The sequence below is a fragment of the Vulpes lagopus genome, chromosome 1, assembly GCF_018345385.1.
Source record: "Vulpes lagopus strain Blue_001 chromosome 1, ASM1834538v1, whole genome shotgun sequence".
NCBI lineage: Eukaryota > Metazoa > Chordata > Mammalia > Carnivora > Canidae > Vulpes > Vulpes lagopus.
This window is the reverse complement of record NC_054824.1, coordinates 23327276-23342925: the sequence shown is the minus strand read 5'-3', so window position 1 is coordinate 23342925 and position 15650 is coordinate 23327276.

Genomic DNA, 15650 nt, shown 5'->3' with positions numbered 1-15650 from the left:
TTGGCACCTCTTTCATAGCAATTACGGTACTGAATTCTGGGTGGCCATCATTACCTTAGGTTCACCAGATGTATGTTTCCCCCCCTAGATTTATTGTGTTTAAACAATTGATGGATCTACCTAATACCCTTATTTGAAGATGATGTAGTCACAGTCTATGTGGTTTTTGTGAGCCAGCGAAGAATAGTTTAATGGTTCAATTAGCTCCTTGAGGAGATACATGGTGCTTGAGATATGCCAAATAAGCAGCATGCAACCTCTGTGGGGAGAAAAGAAGTCAGCCGACTTCTTGTGAAGACACAGCTTCCTGCAGAGCCAGATGTAGTTCGCATTTTCCTCTTGCTTTTTCCCAATAGCAGTGCTCAGGGGGGATAAACTTTACTTAACCTAATTAATTTTAATCACAGCTTTCAAATCTCATACTGTGAAAAGAATTACAAATTGGAATACATTAATAGAAGCCATAGTTTATGCTGTAAGCTAATCATGAAATGTGCATTTACATTTTCTGCATGAGTTTGCAATTACCATTAAAATAAAATTCCGTTATGTCCTTTTAAATTACCAAAATGTGACGAGCAGGTTGAGCCAGGCCCACTTTTGTGCTAAATTACTAGCAGAATGTCTAAATTTCCAAGAATTAGACAGCTTCCTTCATTGGAGTTGCAGCAAGAAATGATTTCCAGACATCAGCTTCAAGCTATTTCTGTTTTTTTTTTAATTTCTGTTTTTAAATAATAATCTTTTAGACTAATTGTGCAAATGTCTCACCTGCTTTAACAAATGGTCCTCTGAGTTGAGTACAGAGGAGAAACTATATATCTATATCTAGATATAGAAATATATGTGTCTGTATGCACACATACATGTATCTATTAATACCTATAGGTGTATTTAGATCTATACGTGTAATTTTGCTTTTAGGTTCCACGTAGACTTTTATTGTATGGACATATGTATGCAAGTAAATGCTTTCTGGTTCCGCAAAGGATCTGAGGCAGTTTAGAGGAAACTCAGAGGGTATAGTAATAAGATTTTAATAAAGAACAAGTTCCCAAATTAAAATAGAATGGCAAGACATCTGTGGACTAATGTCATTGCTTCTGTGTGTGGAGGGCTCAGCAGGTTTTTTTAGCTCCTTTCACAGATTTCCTCCCACTTGGTCCAAAGGTAGGAAGTATGAGGGGGAGGGGGCTGGTTCCATTTTACATGTGAGGAGACTGAATGCGGCAATGAGGAGCAGAGAGGGTCTTCCAACTCCAGTCTGAGGCTCTTTGTATAGGAAGGCTCCTGGCATCTAGAAACACAACTTTTGAACTGCGAGATGGAGGAGGAACTAGCGGGCATAAGCAGCAACCAAGTGTCAACGGCATCCTGATTTCTGCATGTTAGTGATGCACGACGTGGTGAGGCACATGCTCCTCCAGAGTACTTTATGAAGGTTCCGGTGGTTTGTTTGGCCACTTTGCTGGACTCATTTAGGCTTTGGTTTCCTGAGAATATTTTATATTGAATTATGCCTGGGAATGTTCCAAGAATGTTGCTGGCTGGTTCTCTAGCAAGGCACAGGCATAGCACCCCATGACAACAACAATAATAGTAATAGCAGCTCCCAATCACTGATTGCTTACTATGTTCAAGGCACTTTGTCATATTACATAGTCTTCCCATTTAGTGCTCTGTCTCCTTTTTTTCTCAGGGAGATATTCCATTTCTGCCAAAGTTTCTGTTGAAGATGGCTTTAAGATGCCCACCAACCAGTTTGTCTACCTGGGCACATGCTCAGACCATGAGAGTTCTTACCCTTGGCTGGTCTACATGGAGGCAGGTGAACTTCAGGACCAAGAGGGCCAGGACTCTTTTTCCAAGAGTAGTCCAGTTCCAGATACCGGGTGTCCTTCAGATGACAGCTTCTCCTGACCCACTTCCTCGTGGCCTAGTGCTTCCTTTATTCGTGGCTGACATTACTTGCTTTGGATTCAAGTATCAAGAGTCCCTACCCTAGGATACCTCAGGCCCAGGCCCAGAGCCTGGATATCATTCCTCATTATAAAGGACAGTGGACAGTGTGTGGTACTGCAAAGCCTTGGGCTTTCAGATCATGCAGATTGGATGTGACTGTTGGCTCTACTGTGTGTCTGCTGCGACGCTGGGTGATTTACTGAATTGTTCTGCACTTCAAGCTCCTCATTTGTTAGCAGGGATTTATAGTCTGTTTTGCAAAGACTTTGGATGAAGATGAAATGTGACTTCTGTGTAAAGCATAAATTCAGTCCCTGGCACATAGTTAGTGCTAAGCACCCCAACTCTGAGGCTCCGCCTGGGCCCTTGCCTGAGCTCTTGGTTCCTTTTCTGTGCCCGTTATATCTCACTTAACCCCTGTCACACGAGGTATCTGGGCCCATTTCTAAGCACGTGTCAGCCCCAAACCATCATTTATACCTCTTTCTTCCCCACGACTCCCCTTCACTTCTAGGAGTGTGGAGCTAAACCTGAGGGCCTGGACTCCGGCTGGAAGGGACTCTGTGTCCCAGGTGTGTGGAGGATCCAAGCACAGTCCTCTGGCAGACTCTGTACCATTGACTAGTGATTCAAGGGTAGTGAACCCCCTATGGTCTGTCTGGGTTGGCAAGTGATCAAGACTGTGACAAGTGCATTGAATCTTGCTACTCAAAAGTGCTCCATGGATGGCAGCATTGGCATCACCTGGGAGCTTGTTACAAATGCAGAATCCTAGGCCACTGAACCAGAATCCGCATCTTAACAAGATCTCCAGTGATTCATAGGGACATCAAGCCTTGAGAAGTCCTGGATGGGCCACCAGAAGACAAAGGCCCCACCCATCATTTCTGCAGGAGACCTTAGGTTCTTCATTCCAAGGGTGAGAACTGGTTTCCACAGAGCCTCCAATAAGTGTGTTCAAAACATCCATTAAAGTCAAATTGATCTGTGTAGGAGTCAGTTTTGTCTTCTTTCTAGGTTATCTAAAGCAAACCTTTGAATCCCTCCATGATAGGAAAGGGCTGAAGTAGGTATGGTCTGGGAGACCTAACAGAAAGGCAATGGGGACAAGCATGTTGATCTGAAGCAAGCTAGCAGCACCCTGGATTTTTTGTGGGTCTTGGAAACTCAATCACACACAAAGAGGCAGGCACACATACACGGATGCATACATGTACATGAACATACATCACACACATGCATACACACACACCGGGGGCCATGCCATTTCCTACTCCTGGACCTGAGCTTGTGCAGTTCTTTCTGCCTGGGATGGCTTCATGCCCTCATTTTTCTGAATTTTAGTCTTCCTTTAAGTTTCATTTAAAGTGTCAGCTCAGGGGTGCCTGGCTGGCTCAGTTGGTGGAGGAGCACTCAACTCTTGGTCCTGGGGTTGTGAGTTTGAGCCCCACATTAGGTATAGAGATTACTTAAAAATAAAATCTTTAAAAATAAAAAAATGCCAGTTCGGCCAGTGCCACCATTTTGCTCTCAAAAGGCCCTTTATACAATAGCTATGTGATGACATCTCTATTGTCAACTGTTTATGGTTTGATCATGTCCTGGAAACACTGAACCCAGCGAGCACAGTATCTCCAACACCTAACACAACATCATGTACATTGCAGATGCCCTGAAAATGCTTATTGCATAAGTGAAGTGGTAAAAGGATTGTTCTAGCAGCTTGGCATTTTGTCCTTTGAAGTTTAATCAGAATGAAATAAAATTACTGCAGACTCAAAGCGTTTGGGGAAAATTCTGTAAAACCTTGCAACCCAAGTGGAAAAAGCAGATCAAAGGGAAATTAGATGGCAATTTGTTTTTAAAAAAATTCTGCAGCGGCATTTTAATTAGAGAATATTCTTCTCATTGAAATTAAGAACTCCCAGGGAAATACTTGGTATGTTCGAGCATCCCTCCTCATACTTCTACACCTGCTACTGCAGGACCTGCTGAGCTGCCTTTGTGAGGGAGAGCTCCGAGGAGGACAGGACGCAGCACAATAACATGCTCAGCACTGACACAGCATTCTGCACTTAACACAATTAAGCCTTTCGCCACTCCATGCACTGTGGGGAGAACGTGGAAGAATTGACAGGATTTGATGGCTGAGATAAGAGACTCTGAGCATAAGTGACCTGCTTGATGCATACAACTGGACTGTCACAGGCAGGATTCAGCGTTCTGGATCCTCCTCTCATGTCAGTCTTTCCCCCTAGTTCAGCATGTCATACCTTTTGACAAACATTATATGTCAAAACATAAGGTTCTTTGTAAGGAGGCAGTCGGGGCTAGATCAGTGTTTCCTAGACTTTGGGACATCACAGATCAGTAAAATTGTTGAAACTAAGGTTAGGGACGACTAAGTTTAGAATTGCCAGATTTGTTTTGCTCATTAGAAACGCTAAGAAAAGAAAGAAAGAAAGAAAGAAAGAAAGAAAGAAAGAAAGAAAGAAAGAAAGAAACGCTAAGAAAATCTATGATCAGGGCAGCCCGGGTGGTTCAAGCGGTTTAGCGCCGCCTTCGGCCCAGGGCCTGATCCTGGAGACCCGGGATCGAGTCTCACGTCAGGCTCCTTGCATGGCGCCTGCTTCTCCCTCTGCCTGTGTCTCTGCTTCTCTCTCTCCTCTCTGTGTATTCTCAGAAATAAATAAATAAAATCTTAAAAAAAAAAGAAAATCTATGATCAGAATTATGTCATAAAAGAAAATAAATGTTGACATTAAAAAATGATCCCAGAAGAAAGTCTAGCTTTTAAAAAATTAAATACATTTAACTTTATGAAACACTCATCACCTTTTCATTATTTTTTTTTTTTCTCATTTCACAGCAGTCCAGTGACAACAAGTGATAGTTTGGAGCAGTGTTTGGGAGATATGGGTTTGCCAATCTTTAATATACTAGTTCCATGTATTTGTCGAAATCCCAAAGCCAAGTTTTTGTAGCAGGAAAGTGAGTGAAAGCTTGCATGCTGGCATTCTACACCTGGCCAGTCACTGGCTTGATCCTTTTATAACTGTGGCCAGAAGCACAGCTCACTCATGCCATTATTTTTCCAGAGTCAGTGTGTTATGTCTCTGCTTTATGTTCATTAAAAAAGATGGAGGACTTGAAACTCTGGTGTGATTTGTCTAGGGGGTTCGAGGTAGGATTAGGCTAAGCTAAAGTTTTGAGTTGAGCACAAGAAAAATAAAGAAGATAACTTATTTTGGGGATGTGAATTTGGGGGCCTATATGCTAAGGGAAAATAAAAAAGAACACAAAACTCTGTGTACATTATAAGAAAACTATGGAGTAAAAAAGATGAAAAAATAGTAACAGTGATTGGTTGAAGGAGGGGGATTGTGGATAGATTTTTGTCATGTTTTCCAAGTTCTATATTTATATTACTTTTAGAATTTAAAGTAATTTTGTAATTATAAAGAAGTGAGAAAAATTGAAGAATTACATCTTTAGGGACTTTTAGAGATGCCATGGAAATGCTGTAAAAGCAAGTTGCAAACTAATGAATGTGTTGTGGCAGACTATTTTTCAAAGATGGCCACAACAACACTGTCCCTCCACAGACTCCTCTTTCAAAGGACCTAACATTTCTCCCACTGAGCAGTTCCCCTTGAACCTGGCCAGATTTTTGTAATGCCCTCAACCAACTGAGTATAGTAGGGGATGTAATGTGACGTTTGAAGCTAGATTATAAAAATATCATATAGGGGATCCCTGAGTGGCTCAGTGGTTTAGTGCCTGCCTTCAGTCCAGGGTGTGATTCTGGGGTCCTGGGACTGAGTACCCCATCGGGCTCCCTGCATGGAATCTGCTTATCCCTCTGCCTGTGTCTCTGCCTCTCTCTCTGTGTGTCTCTCATGAATAAAGAAATAAAATCTTAAAAAAATTAAAAATTAAAAATTAAAATATTATATACTTACTCTGTTTTCTTGGGATAGATACCACCCCTTGAATTCAGTAGCCATGTTATGATGAAGTTCAAGGAAGCAACCCACATAGAGAGTCCCCATGTAGATGCTTGGGATGACAATCCAAATGAGGACCCAGTATCAACTGCCAGATATGTAAATGAAGAAGGCTCCAGATGACCCAATCTTCAGGCTTTGACTCTTTCCAGAGGCCTCAGATACCATGGAGAAGACATGGCTGTCCCTTCTGTGCATGGGTTAAATTCCTGATATTCATAGCATCCCTAAATCTAAGCACAATTAAATGACCACTTTATATTATTAAGGTTTGGGGTTTGTTACATAAAGAATATGTGTGTAGTATAATTCTTTTTTAGGAAAAGTAAGCAATCAAGAGCAAAAATGAAATTTCTGTATTCCCATATCTCTCCCTATAAAACATCTATACAGTTGACCTTTTGAACAATGCAGGGAGTTAGGGATGCCACCTCACCCACTACACAGTTGAAAATCCATATATAATTTTTGACTCCCTCAAAACTTAACTACTTAGCTATTAATAGCCTACTGATGATCAGCAGTCTTACCGATAACATAAACAGTTGATTAACCCATACTTTTTATGTTTTATATATATATAATATACTGTATTCTTATAAAAAATTCTTATAAAAATTAAGCTAGAGAAAGGAAGTGTTAAGAAAAATCATAAAAAAGAGAAAATACATTTACAGGACTGTATTGATTGAACCATTTTAACCATTTTTAAATGTACAGTTCTATGGCATTAAATTGACTCACATTGCTGTACAGTCATTACCACCATCCATCTCCAAAACTCTTTCCATCTCCTCAAACTGGAACTGTACTCTGTTAACACTAACTTCCACTCCCACCTCCCCTCAGCCCCTAACAGCCACCTTTCTACATTCTGTCTCTATTAATTTAACTATTCTGGGCACCACCCATAAGTGCAATCATATAATACTGGTCCTCTTATGACTGACTCACATCACTTAGAATAATTTCTTATAGGTTCAACCATACTGTAGCATGTGTCAGCATTTCCTTCCTTTTTTTTTTTTTTTAAAGATTTATTTATTTATTTATTTATTTATTTATTTATTTATTTATTTATTATAGACATAGAGAGAGAGAGAAGCAGAGACACAGGAGGAAGAAGCAGGCTCCATGCCGGGAGTCCGACGCGGGACTCGATCCCTGGATTCCAGGATCGCGCCCTGGGCCAAAGGCAGGCACCAAACCGCTGAGCCACCCAGGGATCCCCAGCATTTCCTTCCTTTTAAGGGGTATGTTTTGCTTATCTATTCATCTGTCACTGGACACTTGGGTTGCTTCTACCTATTGTAAATAATGCCATTGTAGTGTAATAAGGACTTGTTGAATCACTATGATGTATACCTGAAACTAAGGTAACACTGTGTCAGGTACATTTCAATTAAAAAAAAAACAATGTGATTGTAAATAATGTTGCTAAGAACATAAGTGTGCAAATATCTATTCAAATTCCTGTTTTCAATTCTTTGGGGTACATACACAGAAGTGGAATCTGGGGATCATATGGTAATTGTTGCTAATTTTTGTTGTTGTTGTTAGTTTTCTGAGGAAGTATCATACTCTTTTTCATAGTGACTATACCATTTTACATTCCCACCAACAGTGCATAAGTGTTCCAATATCTCCACATCAATACTTATTTTGTAATTTTTTTATATATAACAGCCATCCTAACAGGTATAAAGTGGTATATATCTCATTATGATTACTCATTTTCATTTTCCTAATTATTAATATTGTTGGAACACCTTTTCATGTGCTTGTCATTTGTATATTTTCTTTGGAGAAATAAATATTTAAGTTCTTTGTCCATTTTTAATGGGTTATTTAGGCCTTTTGTTTGTATATAATCTTTTAAATGTATTTATACATGAACAAGGCAGAGGCAGAGAAAAATGGCCAAATAAGAGTGTTATCTTAGAGTCTGTGTGGGGAATAAGGGAACCAAGAAAAGGGAAGCCTCTTTGCCTTTTGTGTCATGTATTGCCAGTTTCCACTTGTCACCAACATGTGTCACTAATTGAATAAAGAAAAAAATGTAAAGAAACTATCAATAAAATGTCATTTTGCTTATGTATCTTAAAATATCTAACCCGAGTATTTTTTTGAGGATTTTTTTTTAATAATACAGCCAAGAAAATGAAATAGTCTTGAGCTGACTGACCCTCCAAGCAAATTTCATAGGTAAGATTTCAATAATGAGAAGAAAACTTCATTGTTCTCGTTGAAGATCCTTGGCCTGCCTTTCCCTCCTCTCTCCCCTCCTCCCTTCTGGAAAGAGCTCAGACTAAGAGAGGAGCCTGTCTCTCTTTAAAGAGAGTATTTGTTTCCATGGTAACTTGCCTTCTTCATCTTCAGAGTTGTAAAGTGGGAAATTCTATTACAGGCTTATCCAGGCAGTTGCTTTTGAAATGGTGTCTGATATTAGCTGTTTGTTTCATTCACCTTTGCTGCTCAGGAGTCTTTTGAATTTGGTGGTTCTGTTTTGATCAAATGGAGGAAGTAAAATAAAACAATACGAAGCTGATTATAATCGGTCTGATTGGGCCTGCTGTGCACTTTTGCCAGGAACTGTTGTGGTCTGTTGGAGCCCCCCAGGTGATGGAGTGATGTGTGAGGTCCAGTCCCACCTCTGCACTGATCCAAGGCAGTGGAGCCCAGCACACAGAGCTGCTTGGAGATGCCATGTGAGGTCAGCTGAAGAGGAAACAGAAACTACTTCTGCTGTCAAAAATGACTTATTGTTAATAGATTTCATGCCTTATCTATGAGATTCTGATGTGGGCAGGTGGAGTCATTATATCCCTGCTGTGAAAGCAACTGTAGTTCAAATAGGTGCAAATAAAGCAAGCAACCAAATTACCAGAGGCTGGTGATTTTCGTTTTCCCACTAGCATCTATGCTTGTAAAAGCTTCATTTATTGACTCTTGGAATAAAAGGTTTTGAAAGTTTTTATTGACCACAGTGATTGGTATGCATGAAATCTATATGGTTTTTAATCTTTCTGAACCCTCAAACAAATGACATTTAAATCAATTTATATATATATAGAAAATCTCTCAAAAGTACTCAAGAAATTTGGCTACTTTATTTCATATGAAAGCAACTTCAGGTGATCATAGTGGAAAAATAAAATTCTATTGGTTTTCTTTTTTTAAAAAAAAAAAGCTAATTGCTAATCAACAGTTTACCTTCAAATTCTAAACAGATTTCTTAGGTAAAATATTATTAGTATTTAAAAATATTTAGATTGGGTTGATGAAAAAGTTCTGGAGCTGGATGGTGGTAAGTTTAACAATGTGAATGTACTTAATGCTACTGACTGTAGGCTTAAAAGTGGTAAAACAGTTAAAATGGTAAACTTCACGTTATATGTATTTTACCACAATGAAAATAGTACTTAGAATTTTCCAATTGGAAAATACAAAAGTTTCTGCAATTGCTAAAGAAAAGCATATTAAGCAAAACACAATTATCTAAGAATCTTAGGCTCCTAGCTTTTTCCCCCAACTTTTTTGAGTATAATTGAAAGATAAAAAAATTGTATATATTTAAGGAATAAAACTTGAGGTTTTGGTACATGTGTATATTGTGAAATGATTAGCATAATCAAGCTAATTAAGATATCTACCACCACATAGTTGTCATCTTCTTTTATTGGTGTAGTGAGAACTCTTAAGATCTACCCTCTTAGTAAATTTTAAGTACCTGAGAGATGTACCTTTTAACCCAACTCTCCTCATTTCCTCCATTTCTCCTAAGGTGCTGGCAACCACAGTCCTACTTTCTGCTTCTATGAGTTTGACTATTTTAGATTCCACATACAAGTGAGATCATGAAGTATTTGTCAGTGTCTTGCTTATTCTACTTAGCATAATGTCCTTCAGGTTCATCCATGTTGTTGGAAATGGTAATTTCCTTCTTTTTCAAGGCTGAATAATATTCTATTGTACATATACACTCCCCCACCCCCCTATTTTCTTTATCCATTCATTTGTCCACATTTAGGTTGTCTCCATGCTTTGGTTACTGTGAATAATTATGTGATGCAATGAACATGCAAGTACAGGGATCCCTGGGTGGCGCAGCGGTTTAGCGCCTGCCTTTGGCCCAGAGCACGATCCTGGAGACCCGGGATCGAATCCCACATCGGGCTCCAGGTGCGTGGAGCCTGCTTCTCCCTCTCCCTCTGCCTATGTCTCTGCCTCTCTCTCTCTCTGTGTGACTATCATAAAAAAAAAAAAAGAGGTCTAGAGTTTATTAAAAAGAACATGCAAGTACAGATATCTTTTTCAGTATCGGGCTCCTAGCTTTCTATGAAGCTTTCCTTCATCCTTAAACTCAGACTCTCAAGAAAATTCCAAATTTCACCTTCATCAGCTTCAGTTTTGAAGCATTTAAAATGCTTCCCTTTCCCCATGAAAGATGATACAGGTACTGTGTTCAATAACCCTTACCTTTAGAGATGTACTTGTATTACTTCGTTCCCAATTTGTGCCTTGGAGGAGTTTGCTGTCTCACAAGGATAAGCAAAGAACACAAATTATCCCAGAATTGCAAGGGATCTCTGTGGCCGCCTCCTTTGTTGTCCTACCAAAACAGGTTCCCCTCTCTAGTATCTCCAACAGGTAGACATTCAGTGTTTGCCTGATTACTTCCAGTGATGAGTAGCTCTCCACCTCCCAGGTTGCCCACACCACCTTTGTTCAGTCTCATACTACACATTCAGTCAATAGTGTGTCTTGGCTCTGTGTCCAGCACTGGAGATGCCAAAGGAACAATATGGATGTGGTCCTGCTCTCCTAATGTCTATGTTAGGATGTTGTTCTTTTAGGCTGAAATCTTCTTTCTTTACCTTACGCTCATTTGTTCTAATTATGCCTGCAGTCATAAAGAGTGCATGATGCCATTAGTGCATGCCTGCCACGGGCAGCCTGGTGCCAAGAACCTTAATGGCTTCATTTCTTTTACTCTTCACAGGAATCCTATGAGGCAGAGACCATCACTGTCTCCATTTAACCATTGAAACTAAGACTTTAAGTATCTTGCCTAAGATCATATAGTTACTATTTGCTTCTCCATTCATATTCATCCATTCATTTATCAAACACTGGTTGAGAATCTACTGTGTATCTAATTGGCAATGGAGAAAAACGTGGTGATGGCTGTCCTAAAGAACTCACCAACAAATGAGGTTGTTGGTGACAGACAAGTATAATGCAGTGTGCTGGGCTGTGCTCTGGCAGTGATGACAACTTGGAGGAAGGTCTCTCATCTGGTCTGTGGGTCCAGTCAGGCTCCTGATTATGCAGCCAGCTCCAGCTGCTTTCTGTCACACATCTGATCCCTCTCATCCATCCATTACCTGCATCCTGAGTGGTTTTGTCACATTCATGCATTTCCTTGTTCAGCCAACAAATATCTTTTGAGAGCGTACTTTGCAAGCCTTTGGGGACACAACAGTACATAAATCAGATGTGGTCAGGACATTTACAGAGTTTGTAAGGTAGGTAAGAAAAAGACACAGAGAGATAAACAGCATCTTAAAAAAAAAAAAAGCACACAGCCACTGTGGAAAACAGTTTGACAGTTTCTCAAAAAGTTAAGCATAGGAGCACCAGAGTGGCACAGTGTTTGAGTGTCTGCCTTTGGCTCAGGGCATGATCTCAGGGTTGTGGGATCGAGTCCCACATCAGGCTCCCTATAGGGAGACTGCTTCTCCCTCTGCCTGTGTCTCTGCCTCTCTCTCTCTCTCTCTGTGTGTGTCGCTCATGAATAAATAAAATTAAAAAAGAAAAGTTAAACACAAAATTACCATATGACCAGCAACTCCACTCATTAGATATATATCCAAAGAAATTGAAAACAGATACTCAATTACCTGTACACAACTGTTCATAGCAGCATTAATCACAACAGCCAAAAGACAGAAACAACTCAAACATTCATCAGTGGAGGAATGGAGAAATGAAACTTGGTGGTATCTATACAGTAGAAAGTTATTTAGTCATACAAAGGAGCTGAACGGAAGCAAGGCACAAAATGTTACATATCATACAATTCTTTTTATGTGAAATATCTAGAATAGATAAATGGATAGTCAGAAAACAGATGGATGGTTGCCTGTAGTCAGGAGGGAAGAATAGGGAGTAACTGATGGGTTCAGGATTTCCTTGTGGGATGATGAAGATTTTGAAACTAGAGGTGAAAAAAAAAAAAGAAACTAGAGGTGGTGGTTGTGCAACATTGTGAATGTAAATGCCACTGAACTGTGCACTTAAAAATTATTAATTTTCTGTTATGTGAATTTCATCTAAAAAAACCCCCAAAAGGCATAGCAAAGGAGCCTATTTTATTTTATTTTTTTAATTTTAAATTTTTATTTATTTATGATAGTCACAGAGAGAGAGAGAGGCAGAGACATAGGCAGAGGGAGAAGCAGGCTCCATGCACCGGGAGCCCGACATGGGATTCAATCCTGGGTCTCCAGGATCGTGCCCTGGGCCAAAGGCAGGTGCTAAACCACTGCGCCACCCAGGGATCCCCAAAGGAGCCTATTTTAAAATGAGATCAAGCAAGGATTCTCTGAGGAAGCACAGTTTAAGCTGGAACCTAAAGGTTAGCGAGAGTTAGCTAGGAGTAGGTTGTTGAGAACATGCCATTGCAGGAGTCTGATATGGGACTTGCTCCTGGATCCTGGCATCATGCCCTGAGCTGAAGGCAGACGCTCAACCGCTGAGCCACCCAGGCGTCCCAGCATTATCACTTTTGAATTCTGCAGGAATGGATGGCAGAGGAAAGAGAGCAGAGCAGGGATGCAGGAAGAATGCAATGCACAACAGTGACTTGGACTAAAGTCCCTGAGACAGCCAATTTGGTTCATATCCTCCAGGGTCACACCTGTCATCATGACCTTGTCCCCTCCCAGTTGCCCTGGCTCACGTTAACTTCCTCACCTCTTAGCCTCTGCTCCAGCCATAAGGAATGGCAGGCACTCAGTACTCAGGAGTTCAAGAGGTACCGCAGTCTGTTTCACTCCAGGCCACTGGACATTGTGCTCCTATCCTGAAACATTTCCACATAATATTTGCCTGGCCAACTTCTCTTCAACCTGTGACATGCAGCTAAGGCTGATGTGGCCCTGGCCCCAGGCTCCTATAGGGCTCCCCTTAGGAGTTCCCTCCAGCACTCTGGAGGGATTGGGTGGCCTTTGCTGTTTTACCCCCTTGGTTTTTTCCATTAACCCATAAATGCCTCCAGGCAGGAATTCCTTTGTCCTGCTGCCTTGCATTATACACCGTGGTAGATGAATTCCTTCAAGAGAGTCAGAACTCAAGGTGCCTTTCTTTGAAATCTGCTTTGAGTTCTTGGTTAACATAGTTCCTTTTGGGACGCCTAGGTGGTGCAGTGGTTGAGTGCCTGCCTTTGGCTGAGGGCATGATCCTAGGGCCCAAGATCGAGTCCCACATTGGGCTCCTTGTGGGGAGCCTGCTTTTCCTTCTGCCTATGTCTCTGCCTCTCTCTCTCTCTCTCTCATGAGTAAATAAATAAAATCTTAAAAACAAAACAAAACAAAACAAACCGGGGCGTCTGAGTAACTCAGTTGGTTGAGCGTCTGCCTTTGGCTCAGGTCATGATTCCAGGGTCCTGGGATTGAGCCCCATGTCTGGCTCCCTGCTCAGCAGAGAGTCTGCTTCTCCCTCTCCCTCCGCCTCTCCCCATGCTTGTGCTCTCTCTTTCAATAAATAAATAAAATCTTAAAAAAAAACCCCACATCATTTCTTTTTTCACTGAAGATCTCCATTCCACCCTCCCACAGATACTGTCCCTTATTGAAATGCTTGGCTCTTTCCACCTTTCAGTGTCTCCAGCCTTCGACAATATTAATCACATTTTAGTTCTGCCGTCTTCTCATGGTGAACGACCCTCTCACTGTTCCTTTTGTTCATAATGCCAACAATACTTTTCAGTAGGTTATTTTCCTTCTTTTTTCATGACACTTCTAGCTCTTTAATCTGAAGACTAGCAATTCATAAATGATTAATAAATAAAGACCTATTGTTCTAATGGCCATTTAACCCTTGAGTTGCAAGTACTGGTCAAGTTTTTACTCTTGAAGACCCAATTTAAAAAATATATTCATTTCATTGTTGTTCAGGATATTATCCATTTCCCGAAGACATTCACCTATTATCACCCGGAGTGATGTTTAGGCTTCAGCATAGTGTTGGAGCCCAAGCAGCTTATACTGAATGCCACCTCCACCATGTACTAGCAGCGTAACCTCAAGCAGATTATTCCCCATCCCCATGCTTTTGTGCTTGTGCTCTCCTTTGTAAACTGGAGATGATAATGGTACCCACCTTAGAGCTTTTGTGAACACTGGACAAGTTAATATTTATAATACTCTCAGAGCAGTGGCTGGAGTTGGCAACAGCCACAAATACCTTCTGAGGAAGGGGAAACAGAGGGGAGTTACTGTGTGTGCTAAAGCAGCTGGGACTCCTGTCCCCACAATTCCACCTGCACCTTTCTCCTTTATGTAGAGTGATGACAGGCTGCAGACAGCTGGCTTGGGAAGACTGCTGCCTTCTGCGTAGCAATACATCCAGCAATATACCCAACGGCAAAACACATCTTCCTGAAGCCACAACAGCCTAAGGACTTTGGTCTGGTTGTCATGGTACCCTCCTCCTATTTATCAAACTGATAAAAAAAAAAAATTCTTTTCAGTGCCTGGACTGAAAGATCATCCCCTACCAAAAGAAAAAAGAAATAACATTCCTGACAACATAGCTTTAACTTTATTTTCATATTAAAGACTTTACTGATAAGAAAAAGCTAAAATCTAAGACAGTGTGAGGAAAACTCTGAAATGAAAAATACTTCTTTGCTTAGCTAAAGAAAAATGACTTCTTTTCTTTGAGCAAAATCAACGTGACTGAGCCATTGCTACATTTTGACTCTATCACCTTTCTGAATAACCTTTAGTGAGCGTTTATCTGCTGCGTGCCTCAAAAAGTAGAAGTAGTTCATAACTTCAATACCATGGGTAACAGAATGAATGATTAAAATGCAAAGCAGCCACCATGCGGAGGATGTGTAGATGGCCTAGATGTCATCTATTTGGCACATGTGATACTCAGGGGCAGGACATGGAACCAGACACCCCCTTGGGGTTGGGCAATGATTGGGAGAGGAAGGATCAGCAAACTCCAGTGAAAGTCAGAAAGGTGGTTCAATCAGGTAGGTAGAGCTTGGTGCCCAGAGAGGAAGGTGATCAGTGAAGGTAACTGGCCATTCAGGTAAGTAGCTGACCTTTGAAAGTTCTAGCAGGGTATCATGGGCTACAAAATAGGACATCTGGGAACAGACCATATTTGGATGTCAGATAGCCAGGGAATTGCACAATCTGAGTTAGATCACCTGCTAACATATTTGATGATGATATTAATGGAATTAAGGCCTACAATGGGCAAGATCAAGATAGGACCCAGCCCTAAAGGGAAGCTGTCATCCTGTGAGGGCATAAGCTCAGCCAGATGAGTAGTAAGGGGAACAAAATGTTTCTGAGTGGCCCACACTCCCAGTGTCTGGACAGGGTTGAGTCAAGTCACATGGAGCATCATGACAGGGATGTGGTAGTAGGAAAAGGCTCT